The sequence below is a fragment of the Rhinopithecus roxellana genome, chromosome 12 (assembly GCF_007565055.1).
Source record: "Rhinopithecus roxellana isolate Shanxi Qingling chromosome 12, ASM756505v1, whole genome shotgun sequence".
NCBI classification, from domain to species: Eukaryota; Metazoa; Chordata; class Mammalia; order Primates; family Cercopithecidae; genus Rhinopithecus; species Rhinopithecus roxellana.
The window spans coordinates 43,932,889-43,948,052 of NC_044560.1; the positions used below are offsets into that span (position 1 = coordinate 43,932,889).

The following is a 15,164-nucleotide window of genomic DNA, read 5'->3' on the forward strand; positions in this document are numbered from 1 at the left end:
GGCCCCAGTGTGTGATGTTCTCCTCCCTGTGTCCATGTGTTCTCATTTTTCAACTCCCACTTACGAGTGAGAACATGCAGTGTTTGGTTTTTGGTTCCTGTGTTAGTTTGCTGAGAATGATAGTTTCCAGCTTCATCCATGTCCCTGCAAAAGACATGAACTCATCCTTTTTTATGGCTGCATAGTATTCCATGGTGTATATGTACCACATTTTCTTGATCCAGTCTATCATTGATGGGCATTTGGGTTGGATCCAAGTATTTGTTATTGTGAACAGTGCTGCAGTAAACATACGTTTGCATGTGTCTTTATAGTAGAATGATTTATAATCATTGGAGCATATACCCAGTCATGGGATTGCTGGGTCAAATGGTATTTCTGGTTCCAGATCCTTGAGGAATTGTCACACTGTCTTCCACAATGGCTGAACTAATTTACACTCCCACCAGCAGTGTAAAGTGTTCCTATTTCTCACATCCTCTCCAGCATCTGTTGTTTCCTGACTTTTTAATGATCGCCATTCTGACTTACATAAGATGGTATCTCTGGCCGGGCGCGGTGGCTCAAGCCTGTAATCCCAGCACTTTGGGAGGCTGAGACGGGCGGATCACGAGGTCAGGAGATCGAGACCATCCTGGCTAACACAGTGAAACCCCGTCTCTACTAAAAATACAAAAACTAGCCGGGCGAGGTGGCGGGCGCCTGTAGTCCCAGCTACTCCGGAGGCTGAGGCGGGAGAATGGCGCAAACCCGGGAGGCGGAGCTTGCAGTGAGCTGAGATCCGGCCACTGCACTCCAGCCTGGGCGACAGAGCAAGACTCCGTCTCAAAAAAAAAAAAAAAAAAAAAAAGATGGTATCTCATTGTGGTTTTGATTTGTGTTTCTCTAATGACCAGTGATGATGAGCTTTTTCCCCTATGTTTGTTGGCCACATAAATGTCTTCTTTTGAGAAGTGTCTGTTCATATCCTTCGCCCTGTTTGATGGGGTTGTTTTTTTTCTTGTAAATTTGTTTAAATTCTTTGTAGATTCTGGATATTAGCCCTTTGTCAGATGCATAGATTGCAAAATTTTTCTCCCATTCTGTAGGTTGCCTCTTCACTCTGATGATAGTTTCTTTTGCTGTGCAAAAGCTCTTTAGTTTAATTAGATCCCATTTGTCAATTTTGGCTTTTGTTGCCATTGCTTTTAGTGTTTTAGTCATGAAGTCTTTACCCATGCCTATGTCCTGATTATAGTTTTAGGTCTTATGTTTAAGTCTTTAATCCATCTTGAGTTAATTTTTGTATAAGGTGTAAGGAAGGGGACCAGTTTCAGTTTTCTGCATATGGCTAGCCAATTTTCCCAACACCATTTATTAAATAGGGAATCCTTTCCCCATTGCTTGTTTTGGTCAGGTTTGTCAAAGATCAGATGGTTGTAGATGTGGGGTGTTATTTCTGAGGTCTTTGTTCTGTTTCATTGATCTATATGTCTGTTTTGGTACCAGTACCATGCTGTTTTGGTTACTCTAGCCTTGTAGTATAGTTTGAAGTCAGGTAGCGTGATGCCTCCAGCTTTGTTCTTTTTGCAAGAGATTAATTTTATAAGTTCAGACTTGTAGGTGTCATAACTTATAAGAATCGTCCATTTACTTACCATAAATGGACTTACAAGAAATTAATTTTGTAAGTTTAGACTTGTAGGTATCATAACTTACAAGAATCATCCATTTACTTATGGTGAAGTCAAGAGAACAATGAAGCTGCTTTAGTGAGCACTGAATTTTAACTTGGGTTCTGAGTGGCAGTCCCCAGTCAAATGCCAGTTTCATTATCCAGGTTCCATCTGGTTTTAATTTTGTTTGCAGTGTAGAAAAGTCTGATTTGCATGGATAAGTAAATGTAGATAAGAATAGTTTACTAATACCTTACAAGTTCAGGATACTCTTTAATTAAATTGATCCAGAAGCCTGAAAGATGAATAGGGGGAACTTTGGTCTCCAAGGAGAATCACACTGTTTAACAAATACTTTCATTCTTTATTACAATCTGCAAGACAGATGATAATGTGTGCTCACTCTTTTTATTACAATGCAGCCTGTTATGAATTCATTTGTTTTTGTATAACTGACTATTCCCATGTGATAAGAGCATGAGCCAACAGATGTGCCTGAGATTTACCTGGCATTTAACTGAACATACTGCAGGTGTGCTATAGCAGTGTACTTGCTTGAATAATTTTAAGGCACCAGACAAGTACAGGCCTGAATTTTTAAAAAGAGAGTTCCAGTTTCCTTCAGAATCAGTGATATATTTATAAGATACTAATATAAGCTTAGAATTGGTAAAGGCAGCTTTATTCTGAGGTCTACAGAAAGATAATGTGAACACATTTGTCATCATCAGTGTACTAAAATTTCCAATAAAATTTGAATCTGTGGGAGTTTATTATAATCTCTAAAATCGTTAATGTATTATCTTAAAAACAAAATTGAATAAATTTTTTTTGCAGAGTTTTATAGCACTCAGAACCTTTTGGTTGCTCAGAACATAGCTTGAAAATCCAGATCTTTCACATGCTCCTCTAAGCTGTTTTTGTCTGCTAAGCAGTTAGGACTTCTGGAGGGGGCAGGAAGCTGTGCAGTCAAGTGACATCCTTTATTTAGTTTTGTGTGTCCATGTGTGTACGCACATGAATGCACTCTTGTATATCTACTAGGTGCAGTGAGAGTTGGCTTCAGGGAGACAGGGAAATGTGTGATTTTGGGGTCCCCAGCCTGAGCCTACTTTTCCTGGTAGTGTTCTTTGTTGTGGAATCTTTCTCATCACCTTTTATTGCGTGGAAACTTAATCTATTCAGGTCCCAACTTTCAGGCTTCTCTGCTCTGACAAGGCCAATATGATAGACTAGTCTGAGTTAAAAGGTGGCAGTGAGGGAACCAGCTATCCCTCCCTATTTTTGTATTGTCATTAAGTATCTCATGGCATTGAACACTTTCACCGCAAGTGGCTGCTTCAGGGGCACTGGCAGGTTGGGAGGGACATTGTGTTCTTAATAGTGCCTTTTGTGCCATTTAACTCCCACAGTAGAGAGACCCAGCCTTAAGCAATAAGACTGACCCTCCGTAGGACTGCTGCCAGTCTATATGTTGTCTTTGTGAAAATTGGAAAACAGTACCTTGTCTGAGTGGGGTAGCCCTGCACCAGAGAGTGTGGCCTGGCTAGTAAAAGGCAGGTTGGATTTCAGCCATCACTTTCTTACCTCAGTTGGGCATTCTTGGCAGTGCCCAACCTGCCCAACCATGTGCTGTAGTCCTGATTCTACCTGCTATCTTCCAGCCAATTATAGGGGCTTTTTATTCTTGTGCATTACACAGATGTGTTCATTGGCCGCTTAATAGACATTTGAGTTGATCGATACACAGCATTGACCAAATAGAGAGAATGGCACTTTGCAGGGTGTTTAGTTCCTGCTGTCCCCATAGCAGCAGCGACCATCAGCGACCTGTTACCTTAAGGATTCTGTAGTTCATTCATTTATTAATTCAGCAGCTCCTTCTTAAGTACCTGTAGTGTAAAAGGAGACAGGGTACCAAGCTACAAAGAGCACCATCTTTGGAGTCAAATCTGGGTTTGAAATTTGTCTTTTCTGTTGACTGTCTTTGTAATGTTTGGCAAATTATTAAACTTTCTGAGCCTCATTTATTTGTTCATTTGCCCACTTATTCAACAAATATTTATTGAGCATTGCCCTTGGCTGGATGAAGATAAAAAAAAAAGGAAGACAGATGCAGTTCTTTCCCTCATCTCTAGTGAGGATGTGGACACAAAACAAATACATGGATCAACACATAACAATTCTAGGCTGTCATAAGTGACCTGAGGAAAAGAAACAAGGATGTGCTAAAATTAATAGGAGCTGGAGAGTAGCGGGGAGGGACACAGGAGACTGGGCCAGAGAGACAGAGCTCTTTCTTTCTTTTTTTTTTTTTTGAGACGGAGTCTCACTCTGTCTCCCGGGCTAGAGTGCAGTGGCCAGATCTCAGCTCACTGCAAGCTCCGCCTCCCGGGTTCACGCCATTCTCCTGCCTCAGCCTCCCGAGTAGCTGGGACTACAGGCGCCCGCCACCTTGCCCGGCTAGATTTTTGTATTTTTTAGTAGAGACGGGGTTTCACAGTGTTAGTCAGGATGGGCTCGATCTCCTGACCTCGTGATCCGCCCGTCTCGGCCTACCAAAGTGCTGGGAGCCACCGTGCCCGGCCAGAGCTCTTTCTTAATAGGGTTGTCAGGGAACACTTGTCAGAGGCGAGCACATAAGCAGACCCAAAGAATGGTGAGGAACTGGCGTGCAGAGAGCAGTCAAGGCTGAAGAGTCAGCTTGGACAAAGGTGGGAAGTAGTTGGTATATTTGAGGACATAAAAATATGGACTTGAGGCATAATGGAAGACAAGGTTGGAGACAGTGATGATAACAGTAGCAAGCACTTGTTTAGTTCCTGCTATGTCCAGATACTGTGCTGAGTGCCTTCGCATACATTAACTCTTTTAATGCTGAGCAAAATACTACAGAGCATGTTTTATGATCATTGTTTTACAGATGAGGAAATTGAGGCACAGATGGGCTAAATAACTTACCCAGGATTTCCCAGCCGGCATGTGGTAGAGATGAGATTCAAACATATTTGTTCTGGTTCTAGACTCTGTGCTTATGTGTACTCTGCTGTAGTGCCAGTGAAGGCTGGGTCATGCCAGACCTCAGTTTCTTCATCAGTAAAATGGAACTAATATGTGGATTAAACAAAACGTGTATAGAATGGCAGCCATATCATATCATAAGCATTCATCAGGTGGACTGTATATCTAGTGGTGGTGGTAGTTGTGGTCAGCATTGTAGGAGAATACAGGGGTACATTAGGAGCTAACCCTCTAGGGAAGGACCGTGTATACTGATAATCGGTAATGTAAGGAGGACAGGGGTAAAGGCCCTGAGGACAGTGTGTGCATGAACAGTGCTGCTACGGCTCTGAAGTGGGTCAGTTCATTCCACCTGGGCAGTGTGGAGCCACTTGGGGGTTGGGGGAGGGGATCCTGCTGTTGAGTATGGAAAAATGGGCAGGAGTCACATATACTGAGCAGGCAGGAGGAGCATTTCCTCTGCACCATCTGGTGAGCAAAGATCTAGTGTGTACTCAGAGCTGGAAAGTGGAGTCTGGGGACAATAGCACCGGCCACAGGAGAGAAGCAGGAACTGGAGTGAAGATAGGTTAGAGCCAGCACTCACTGGGGGCTTGATGCCATTCCGAAGCTTCGAATCTTTATGCATCAGGGAATGTGTGGTCCTGGGGTCCACAGCTCGGTTTAAGGATAAATTTGGGTATCTTCCCAGCTTTCTGTGACTCTGGCTGAGCAGCAGAGAGGAATTTTGTTTTAGCTTTTATTTGATATGCTATCTGTCATCTACCTAAAGGGGCCTGCCCACCTCCTGGGTTCATGCAGAGGAGAGGTACCACTCTAGTAGAAAGCTTAATGACCCCACTTCCCAGGCAGGTGGTTTTATAGGTGGTTGCAAATAACTGGCACTGGCTTGGAGCTAGGTAGATCTGGGCTGTATAGTCTGGGCTTTAACAGCATTTGACCTTGGATCTTGTGTTTGGACCTCATTTAGTTCCCTGTAAAGTAGGGATTTATACCATGTCTCATTGTTGTATAAAGGTCAAATAAGTGCATGGCACTATGTGCCTGAAGAGCATGGTAAGTGCTCAAATGATGGTAGTCGAAATTACTAGATTGCATGGTGTGGAAGGCCCAGTTACCCACAGGAAGTCAGTTTAAACTGACTAATTGTCTTCTCCCATATTTTTGAGGTTAGGAAGCCTAATCAGTTGGCAGGACTCATTGGAGCCACATTGAGATGGATATTAAAGCCATTCCCAGGCTTTGTGGGACATCAGGCCATGATGTATACACAGTTTTCTTCTTGTTGTTTTATTTTTCCTTAAGGCTTTATTTTCTTAAAGCAGTTTTAGGTTTAGAGCAATTTTTTTTTTTTGAGACAGAGTTTCCCTCTTGTCACCCAGGCTGGAGTATAATGGTACAATCTTGGTGCACTGCAACCTCTGTCTCCTGGGTTCAAGCGATTCTCCTGCCTCAGCCTCCCAAGTAGCTGGCATTACAGGTATGCGCCACTACACCCTGCTAATTTTTTGTATTTTTTTTTTTTTTTTATTAGAGATGGGGTTTCACTGTGTTGACCAGGCTGGTCTTGAACTCTTGACCTCAGGTGATCCACCCACCTCAGCCTCCCAAAGTGCTGGGATTACAGGCATGAGCTGCTGTGCCTAGCCTACAGCAAAATTAAGAGGAAGGTACAGATCTCACACATGCATAACCTCCCTCATAACCAACATTTCCCACCAGAATGGTACATTTGTTGCACTTGGTGAACCTACACTGACATCATTATCACCCCAAGTCCATAGTTTAGATTAGGGTCCACTCTTGAAGTTGTACATTCTATAGGTTTGGGCAAATATATGATGACATGTACCCACCATCATTGTATTGCACAGAGTATTTTCACTGCCCTAAAAATCCTCTGTGCTTTGCCTGTTCAGCCCCTGCCCACCATGTGTATTTGCTGTCCTGATTTTAGGTAATCATTATGCGGTTGGAATAATAGCATCCTATGAAGTGTTTGCGGCTTTAAGTGAATGTCAGCAGTTCTACATTCCTGTCCAGTAGACGCTCTCTTTCAATTTGCCGAAAATACTGATTCTGTTTTTCTGCTACTTCAGAACAAACAGAGGAATTTTGGAAGAACTACCACCCACTTCTTCAGACCCACTGATCACCTACTTAGAAGCCACACATAGTTCTAAGGTCGGTGCATGACATACAAAGACAGTAAGACCCTACTTGGCCTCATAGCAGAGCACAGCTGGGGCAGTGGGCACTTGTTGTTTGTCTCTTTGATGCTGGGCTGGGTACCTTTGACATTTAGGAGGTCATGGCTAGGAATACTAGGAATCCTATAATGTGCACAGCAATAGTCCTGTGGATAGAAGAATTTTTCTGTAGCCTACATGACTTTCAAATGTCTCCGCAGACTTTCTTGCAGGGAGAAAGCCTGTTCGTAATTTTCTGAACCTAGAACCTGTAATTCCATTTTATGTAAAGGACTTTTTGCATTGTTTTGATATACCCTTAATTTTCTAGGAATGCCACTACTATGTAAATTGATACAATGTACTATATAAGATACTACACTATTTTGTTCGTAACTTTGCCAAAAGCTGTTTACCATTTTTATAAATCACTCGCCAATGTTGGTGTGCATGTATTTGTGTCATCAAGAATAATATGCAAGGTTCTGACTGCATTTATAGTTACTGCATTCAGAGTTGTTCTGTTGTGTTAGACTACTTCATTCTGTCTTCTAATGTACTCGTGACAGAGCAATTACTATCGAAATATATATTCTTACAGATTTCCTTAAATTCTTTATTTATAGTGAGGACATTATATTATTTTGAAATTGTATATAGTTTATATTATTTTTGATTTTCATTTCAGGGTAGTAAAGGGGGAGCATTATGACATACATGTTTTAAAAAGCAGCAAGAGTCGGAATGGGAGGTGTTGGGAACCGTTGGTCTGATGCATTGGAACTGTATCAGTAAGACCTGGCAAAGTGCAGAGAAGTCTGTGGGGGAGAGTTTAAGCTTCATTTTGTTTTAAGTCATGGTATGTGTGGCCTTGTTTCTAAACTCTGTCTTTGAATAAAGTTGTTTTTGTCTGGTGGTTTTGAAGTTTTAGAAAATGGGAGTATACAAGTAGATGTGAAGTGGTTACAGTGGTTTAGTCACAGCACCCTGGGCCTGAGAATCTTAGCTGGAGGGACTCTAATTTGTGACATAGTCACCACAGCCAACCAATGGGAATGTCCGCATGTGATCTGAACCAAAGTGGTTTTGGAGTGTTTAAAAATGTGTGTTTAATAAGCTAAAATTATCTGTTAACTGTTCAAGGGTGATTTTTGTATTTTCAGGCATTCACAATTCTAATTAAATGGCATTGTGTAATCACTTGTGGTCACAATGTAGTTTATAATGAGTTAGAATAATGAAGGGGTAGTGAGACTGGAAGTTAGAGACACAGATACCCATTCTGCTTAAGGTACCCTTAAACAGATAGGTGTTAGGACCAGCAAGTAGTGATCCCAGAAACACAATAAAATGTTTAATGAAGTGCTAATTATGTTGTGTCAGTCATTGTAGGCTGGAGTTGATGGAGCTAAGTAGTGGAGGAGGAGGTTGGATTGGGATGGGTCTTGAAGGATAGAAAGTAGAATATTAGTAGAAAGAACCTGCAATTGTTTCCTACCCCGACTTTCCAGGTTATTATTATCTACAGAGTCACTTTGGCTTGTATTCCAAATTTACTTTTGTAGTAGCTAATAAGTATCTTTTTTATTTAGTACCTAATGCATGATTTCTACTGTGATTGGTCCTTGACAACAGTTAGATGAGAGCGAATTGATACTAGAGATGCAGAAATTTAGGGCTGAGAAGCTCAAGTGCCCAGGACCATACACAGCTCGTAAGTGGCAGAGCCAGGATTTAAACTCAAGTTTGACTGATGTCAAAGCCACTCCTTATGGTCTTTTCATATTTTTGCTCTAGAGATGGTGATCATGATTAGCTTGTTTACTTACCAACCATTTTCTATTCAGATTATAAAGCAGATCTCATTTGGCTGAAGACTTGGAAATTTAAGTGTTTGATATGTAATCTATGATTGAATTTAAATGAGGTGTGGTTAGAAAGTTCCAGCCCAGTTAGTAATTTAGCACCTTAAAGCATTTGACAAGCATGGTTAACCAAAAACCTAAATCATATTAAATGTTTGAAGTGGTGAACAGGAGGGAAGATTTTTATATTGTTACTAGTCAGCTTTAAAAAAAATGTGTTTGTAAACTGAGAAGTCTAGGTATGTGACATTTATACTCCTGATGTTTGACTGGCTTTGGAAATTCCCACATTGTGACTTCTTGTAAGCTTGGCTGAATCAACTGACAGGGGATTCCAGCCCTTGTTGTATAATTAAAGGTGAGGATACAGAGTAAATCTCCCTACCTCCAAGTATTGTGTAGTTAATTGTAGCTACCAATGAAATTATCAGGTCAATGTGAAAAAAAACCTTGTTTTTTTTTTTTTTTTTTTTTTTTTTTTTTTTTTTTTTTTTTTTTTTTTTTTTTTGAGACGGAGTCTCGCTCTGTCGCCCAGGCTGGAGTGCAGTGGCCGGATCTCAGCTCACTGCAAGCTCCGCCTCCCGGGTTTACGCCATTCTCCTGCCTCAGCCTCCCAAGTAGCTGGGACTACAAGCGCCTGCCACCTCGCCCGGCTAGTTTTTTGTATTTTTAGTAGAGACGGGGTTTCACCATGTTAGCCAGGATGGTCTCGATCTCCTGACCTCATGATCCGCCCGTCTCGGCCTCCCAAAGTGCTGGGATTACAGGCTTGAGCCACCGCACCCGGCCAAAAAACCTTGTTTTTATTTATACGGGGTACAGGGATGGTCTGGTTAGTTGTTCCCAAGTAACTAACTGGGGAGACCATTTAATAGTGTTTTTTTTTTTTTTTTTTCTTTTTTCCTCATAAGAACAATCAAATGAGGAAACTAATAGCACTGTGGGCTGCTTAGGGAATTTTTGTCCCTGAAAGAACTGCTGCAAACCCTGTGTCTCAGAAAGGATGACGGAATGTCTAAATGTCCATCTGTAGGGAGAAGACTGAAGTCCCTATGTTGATCTACTCTGCCTGTGCAACTCTGTGATTTGCGGCCGGTTACTTAATCTCTCTTTACTGTTGTTGACTCAAGTCATGCTATAGCTGGTTTTTCATATTCCAAGGACAGAGTTCAAGAATTATCTTCTTGGTTGGAAATGGAAAGAAGGTATATCTGGAGTCAAGTCCAAATGGGTATGCCATCTCACTCTAGCAACTCACCGTACAAAGGGACTAAGAAGGGAATAGAGAAGCTGCAGTGTTTATAAAAGGTTCATCTACTCCCAGTAGTATAATCACAAAAATTTCTAAAAGGTTTTATTTCAGCCACTTATTTTCTTATCCCTAGGTTACAAACCAGTTTGGTGAGAAGAGCTCAGTTTTTGGTTTTAGATGAGCTGAGTGCTTGTCGCAGTTCAGCCACTTGCTAGCTGCATAGCCTTATGCAAGTCACTTAATTCTCTGAATCTCTGTTTCTTTATCTGTAAAGAATGTGATAACATCTTCCCTACACACTCTAGAAGGTCACTGGAAATCAGTTAATAGATGTGAAAGTGCTTTGTACACTTCAAAGGGCTGTCTAAATGTCTGTATGAGCCTGAAGGATAGTTGTTATGCATTCAGTTAACAGTAGTCTAGGCGGCTGTGCAGAAAGGGAGAGGCGAGGGAGTCATATTTTTGACAACTGACTTGCAGGGTTCTGTGATCCAAAGCCCAGAAATCCTCACTTAGATTTTTTTCCTAATGCAGCAGTCTTGTGCTGGATTTTGGAGTGTAGTAGAAACATAAGCTATACTTATTAAAGGGGTTTGGCACTCTGTAATGTGGGATTACTGGCATAGAAGGTGAAATGATAAAGGAACATCTCATCATATTCAGATGTGTGAGTCATGCACACTTATGAGTTACTTTGAAAAATGGAATTATAATAGAAATGGGCATGAGTTCAACTTATATTATTTTCCTCGGCTTTAGCAGTTTTCAGGTTAAAAGTCACTGGATACATTTAACTGTCTTAAAGCATAGCATTTATAAAAAGCTTTTAGAACTTAGACTGTACAAAAGCACCTGAATTGGAAACTGTGTCTTTTATTTTCTCTACCAGTAGGATATTAGGGACAGTTTTGCGCTGGACCTGTTCCTGTGTACTGCTTTGATATTAGGCAGTGATTCAGTAAGCAGGAATATATAGACTCCTATAACCGTGTTGGCCTTCAGGGAGCTTCATGCTCATTTATTCTGCCTGCCTGTTTTACAGTGGGGAAAACTGAGGGCCAGAAGGATTCCTTGAATTATCCAAGGCCCAAAGTTAGATTCTGGCAGAGGCAGGGTTTAGAACTCATTCAGTCCACACTATGCTGTCATCAGTGCTGGATGAGAAATTTTCCACTGCCAGCATTAATTTAATTTTATTTAATTTTAGTTTAGTCTAGTCTAGTCTAGTCTTAGTTTAGTTTAAGACAGAGTCTTGCTCTGTCGCCCAGGCAGGAGTGCAGTGGCATGATCTCAGCTCATTCCAGTCTCTGCTTCCTAGGCTTAAGCAATTCTCGAGTAGTTCTCAGCCTCCCTGTAGCCAGACTACAGGCACGTGCCTCCACACCCAGTTAATTTTTATGTTTTATGTAGAGATGGGGTCTCGCCATGTTGCCCAGGCTGGTCTTGAACTCTGGCCTCAAGTGATCCACCTGCCTTGGCCTCCCAAAATGCTCGGATTAGAGACGTGTGCCGCCACACCTGTCCCGTTTATTCCATTTAAATTACTGTTCATTTCATGTAAGCCACTTTTCCCTGTTTCCATCAATTTCAGATTTGGACATAATTTTCAAGGATTATCCTTAATGCTACACCTCCTCTTTATGCTTAAAAATTTTGTTTGATTGATTTAACCAGAAATGATCACCGTGATTTTTACCTTTCAATAGGGAGCTACTTTTTCATTAATTACTTGGGTCATATTTGTCACTTGATTCTTAGCACTTTTTTCTCTGATGTCATTTATTATTTATCGAGAAACACTTGAGTTCTTACTCTGTGTCAGGCCCTGTGCTTAGCAGGTGCTGGAGGTGGGAAGGCACTGAGTGACGGAAGGACCTCATCCAAGAACCTGACTCTGTCCTGAGAGGATCTAGTGTGTCTGTCAGGCCCCACTCCATTTGACTTAGGACCATTATTGTTTTTATAGTATCTAATGGAAAGACTCATTAGGAAAAGTCATGCTTTTGTTCATTTCTGTTTTCAACCTAGCTAAGGAGACATACATTACAAGTAAATAATGGCACAAATTGGCACATGATGAAAGTCCAGGGGATTATTGCCTAGGTAGAATTTTAGAAAGTTGCTGCCATTCAGGATGCTCTTTAAAGAAGCACAGTATTTGATTACTGGAGAGGATAAGGTAATTGATTTTTTTTTCAAGTTTGTTATTTATTAATCAGTGTAATCTCCACAATATATCAACATGATTTCATGTATCTAAAGGATAAATATTTCCTAGTTAAGTGGAAAATCGTGCACATAGCTTCTGGAAGATCTTCATTCTTTTTTTTTTTTTTTTTTGAGATGGAGTCTTGCTCTGCCGCCCAGGCTTAGAGGTGCAGTGGCGCTATCTTGGCTCACTGCAAGCTCCGCCTCCCGGGTTCACGCCATTCTCCTGCCTCAGCCTCCCGAGTAGCTGGGACGGCAGGCACCTGCCACCACGCCCAGCTAATTTTTTGTATTTTTTTAGTAGAGACAGGGTTTCACCATGTTAGCCAGGATGGTCTCGATCTCCTGACCTTGTGATCTGCCCGCCTTGGCCTCCCAAAGTGCTGGGATTACAGGCGTGAGCCACCGCGCCCAGCCTGGAAGATCTTCATTCTAAGCATCTTTATAGTGAAACATTTCATTTAGAAGTCTGGACCTTCTTTCTTCATTTACTGCAATCCACATTCACTGAGTAGAACTTGTATCGCTGATTGGAACCCAGTTTATTCCAGGGCCCTGGGTCAGTCTTTCTGGCCCAGCTGACATCTGGATTGAAATGCCAGATGCAAGACATACAGTGCTGCTCTGGTACTGCTAGCTCTATTAAATACAAAGAGGGGGATCAAACTCAGCTCCTTCTTGGCCTGACCAAGGACCTGGTGGAGCATGTTTTCAGCAAGGGCCTCTGATTTAAAAGGAGAGAATTAGCTTAGCTGCCAGGCCCTTGACTAAGCAGTATCTCAGAATAACGTAATTGAAAATTAATGAGTATCTACTTAGGGTCTTGAAATATATTTAATTTTCTGTGGAGGGGACTTTTTAAATTGAAAAACGTATCAACATAGAGAAGACTATATAAACAGTATGTGTATAGTTAGAGAAAAATACCTATGTATCCACCATTCAGGTTAAGAAAGAGAACATTACTGGTGTCTTAGAAATCACCTGGTACTCCACTGCACTTCCCTCAGAGGTAACAGTCACCCTCACTTTGGTATCAATCATTTCCTTCCTACCGGTGTATATGTCCCCAAAGCAGGCATAAGCCTCGGTATATAAGGAAAGGGCAGTGATGCTAAGATGAAGGCTCCCAGGAGAAGAGCTTCATGGTCTGTGGTTGAATTCATTACCCCGGGTCTGAACAGAAACTCTGGGTCAAGTCTGGATCGAGAGTTGAGAGGTTTCAGGGACCCTTTTGGGAAAGTCAGTGGAAAAGATCATGAATGAATTGTGGGAAACAGGGTTTTTCATAGTTGGGGGTGCCTGGAAGACTGCAGAGGGCCCAGCTGTTGGGAGCCTGGGAGGAGTGGAGTCAAGAGAAATGGGCTCCTCCACCCTGGCTTATGTCCAGCTCTCAGGAATAGGCCAAATGGAATACTTCTGTGGGGTGAAATAGTCTTCTGCTGATTCAGGCAGCAAGACACTCTGAAGAATAGGCCAAATGGAATTCTTCTGTGGGGTGAAATAGTCTTCTGCTGATTCAGGCAGCAGGACACAGCGCGGGAACAGGAACTTCATCAGTACATGATTAAGAAAACCAAATTCCATTAGGAATTTGGTTCAGGCTCACCCAGGCATTCTGCCCTCGATGCAGTCTACAAGGATCTTGCCAGTGACAGCCCTCAACATAAGTATCTCTCAAGTTGCCCTGCTCGCATGGGGACTGGTCATCCTCTGAGGCTTGCCACAGCTCTCGTGTTGAGACCGCTCTATTCTGTGCTCCTGGGAATTCCCTTCACTTCCTCTTTGTTTAATCTTTATTTCCTGTGTTGGAGCCTGTCTCCTGTTATTTTCAGAAGGATACATAGCAGTATGTTTTTTGAGATCTTTGATGTCTAACTGTGTCTTGATTCTTCCTTCATAATTTGTAGATAATTTGGCTGGTTATAGACTTCTGGGTTGGAAGTTGTTTCCCTTCAGAATTTTGAAGGCGTTGGGTGGCTGTCTCTTTCCTCGGTGCAGCTCTTAAAAAGCCTGAGAATATTCTCAATCCTTGATCTTTTGAATGTAGCCTGTTTTATTCTCTTTTGGAAGCTTATAGACCCTTGTTTCCAATGTTCTGAAGTTTCCCAGGAATGACCCAGACAGGTCTTTTTCTCCATTGTTTTGATGGGCCTTTCCAACCTGGCAACTGGTAGCCTTTGGTTCTGGGAAGTCTTTCTCAAATGGTTTTGCTGATGATTTTCTCCCCTCCACTTTCTCTGTCTTTTCTTTAGGAATTCAGACGTGTGACTATCTGGATTGCCCCTTTTAATTTTCTTATCTCTTTTCTCCTATTTTCAAACTGTTCTTTTCTAACCTATTTCCTAAACCTTTTTTTTTTTTTTTTTTTTTTGAGAAAGGGTTTCACTCTTGTCACCCAGGCTGGATGGAGTTCAGTGGCGGAATCTCGGCTCACTGCAACCTCTGCCTCCTGGTTCAAGCGATTCTCCCACCTCAGCCTCCTGAGTAGCTGGGACTACAGGTGCACGCCACTATGCCTGGCTAATTTTTGTATTTTTAGCAGAGATAGGGTTTCACCATGTTGGTCAGGGTGATCTCGAACTCCAGACCTCAAGAGATCCCCTTGCCTTAGCCTTCCAAAGTGCTGGGGTTACAGTCATGAGCCACTGCGCCTGGCCTTTTCTAAACATTATCTTCCTACCTTTCTAGCTTTTGAAAATTAAGGTATTATTTACCTACAGCAAAGCATATCAATCCTAAGTGTTTCTTTGGCTTAGTTTTGACAATCATATATGCTTGTGCAGTTACCATCCTAAACAAAATATAGAACATTTCTATCAACCTAGAAAGTTCCGTAGGGCCCTTTCCCAGCTGTGTTTTCATTTCTGTTATCTTTTTAATATTCAAGAGCTCCTTTTTTCTCTGAAATGTTACTTTCAAAAATAAACATTTTATTCTTGATTCATAAATAAAAGGTATTCTTTTATCTTTC

The 15,164-nt window shown here is 41.7% G+C and overlaps 1 protein-coding gene across 2 annotated transcripts in view; it reads left to right on the plus strand.

The window, feature by feature from the left end:
• The window catches only part of JAK1 (Janus kinase 1), a 128,432-nt gene that overhangs the window by 29,007 nt on the left and 84,261 nt on the right, over positions 1 to 15,164 (plus strand). The window lies entirely within an intron of this gene.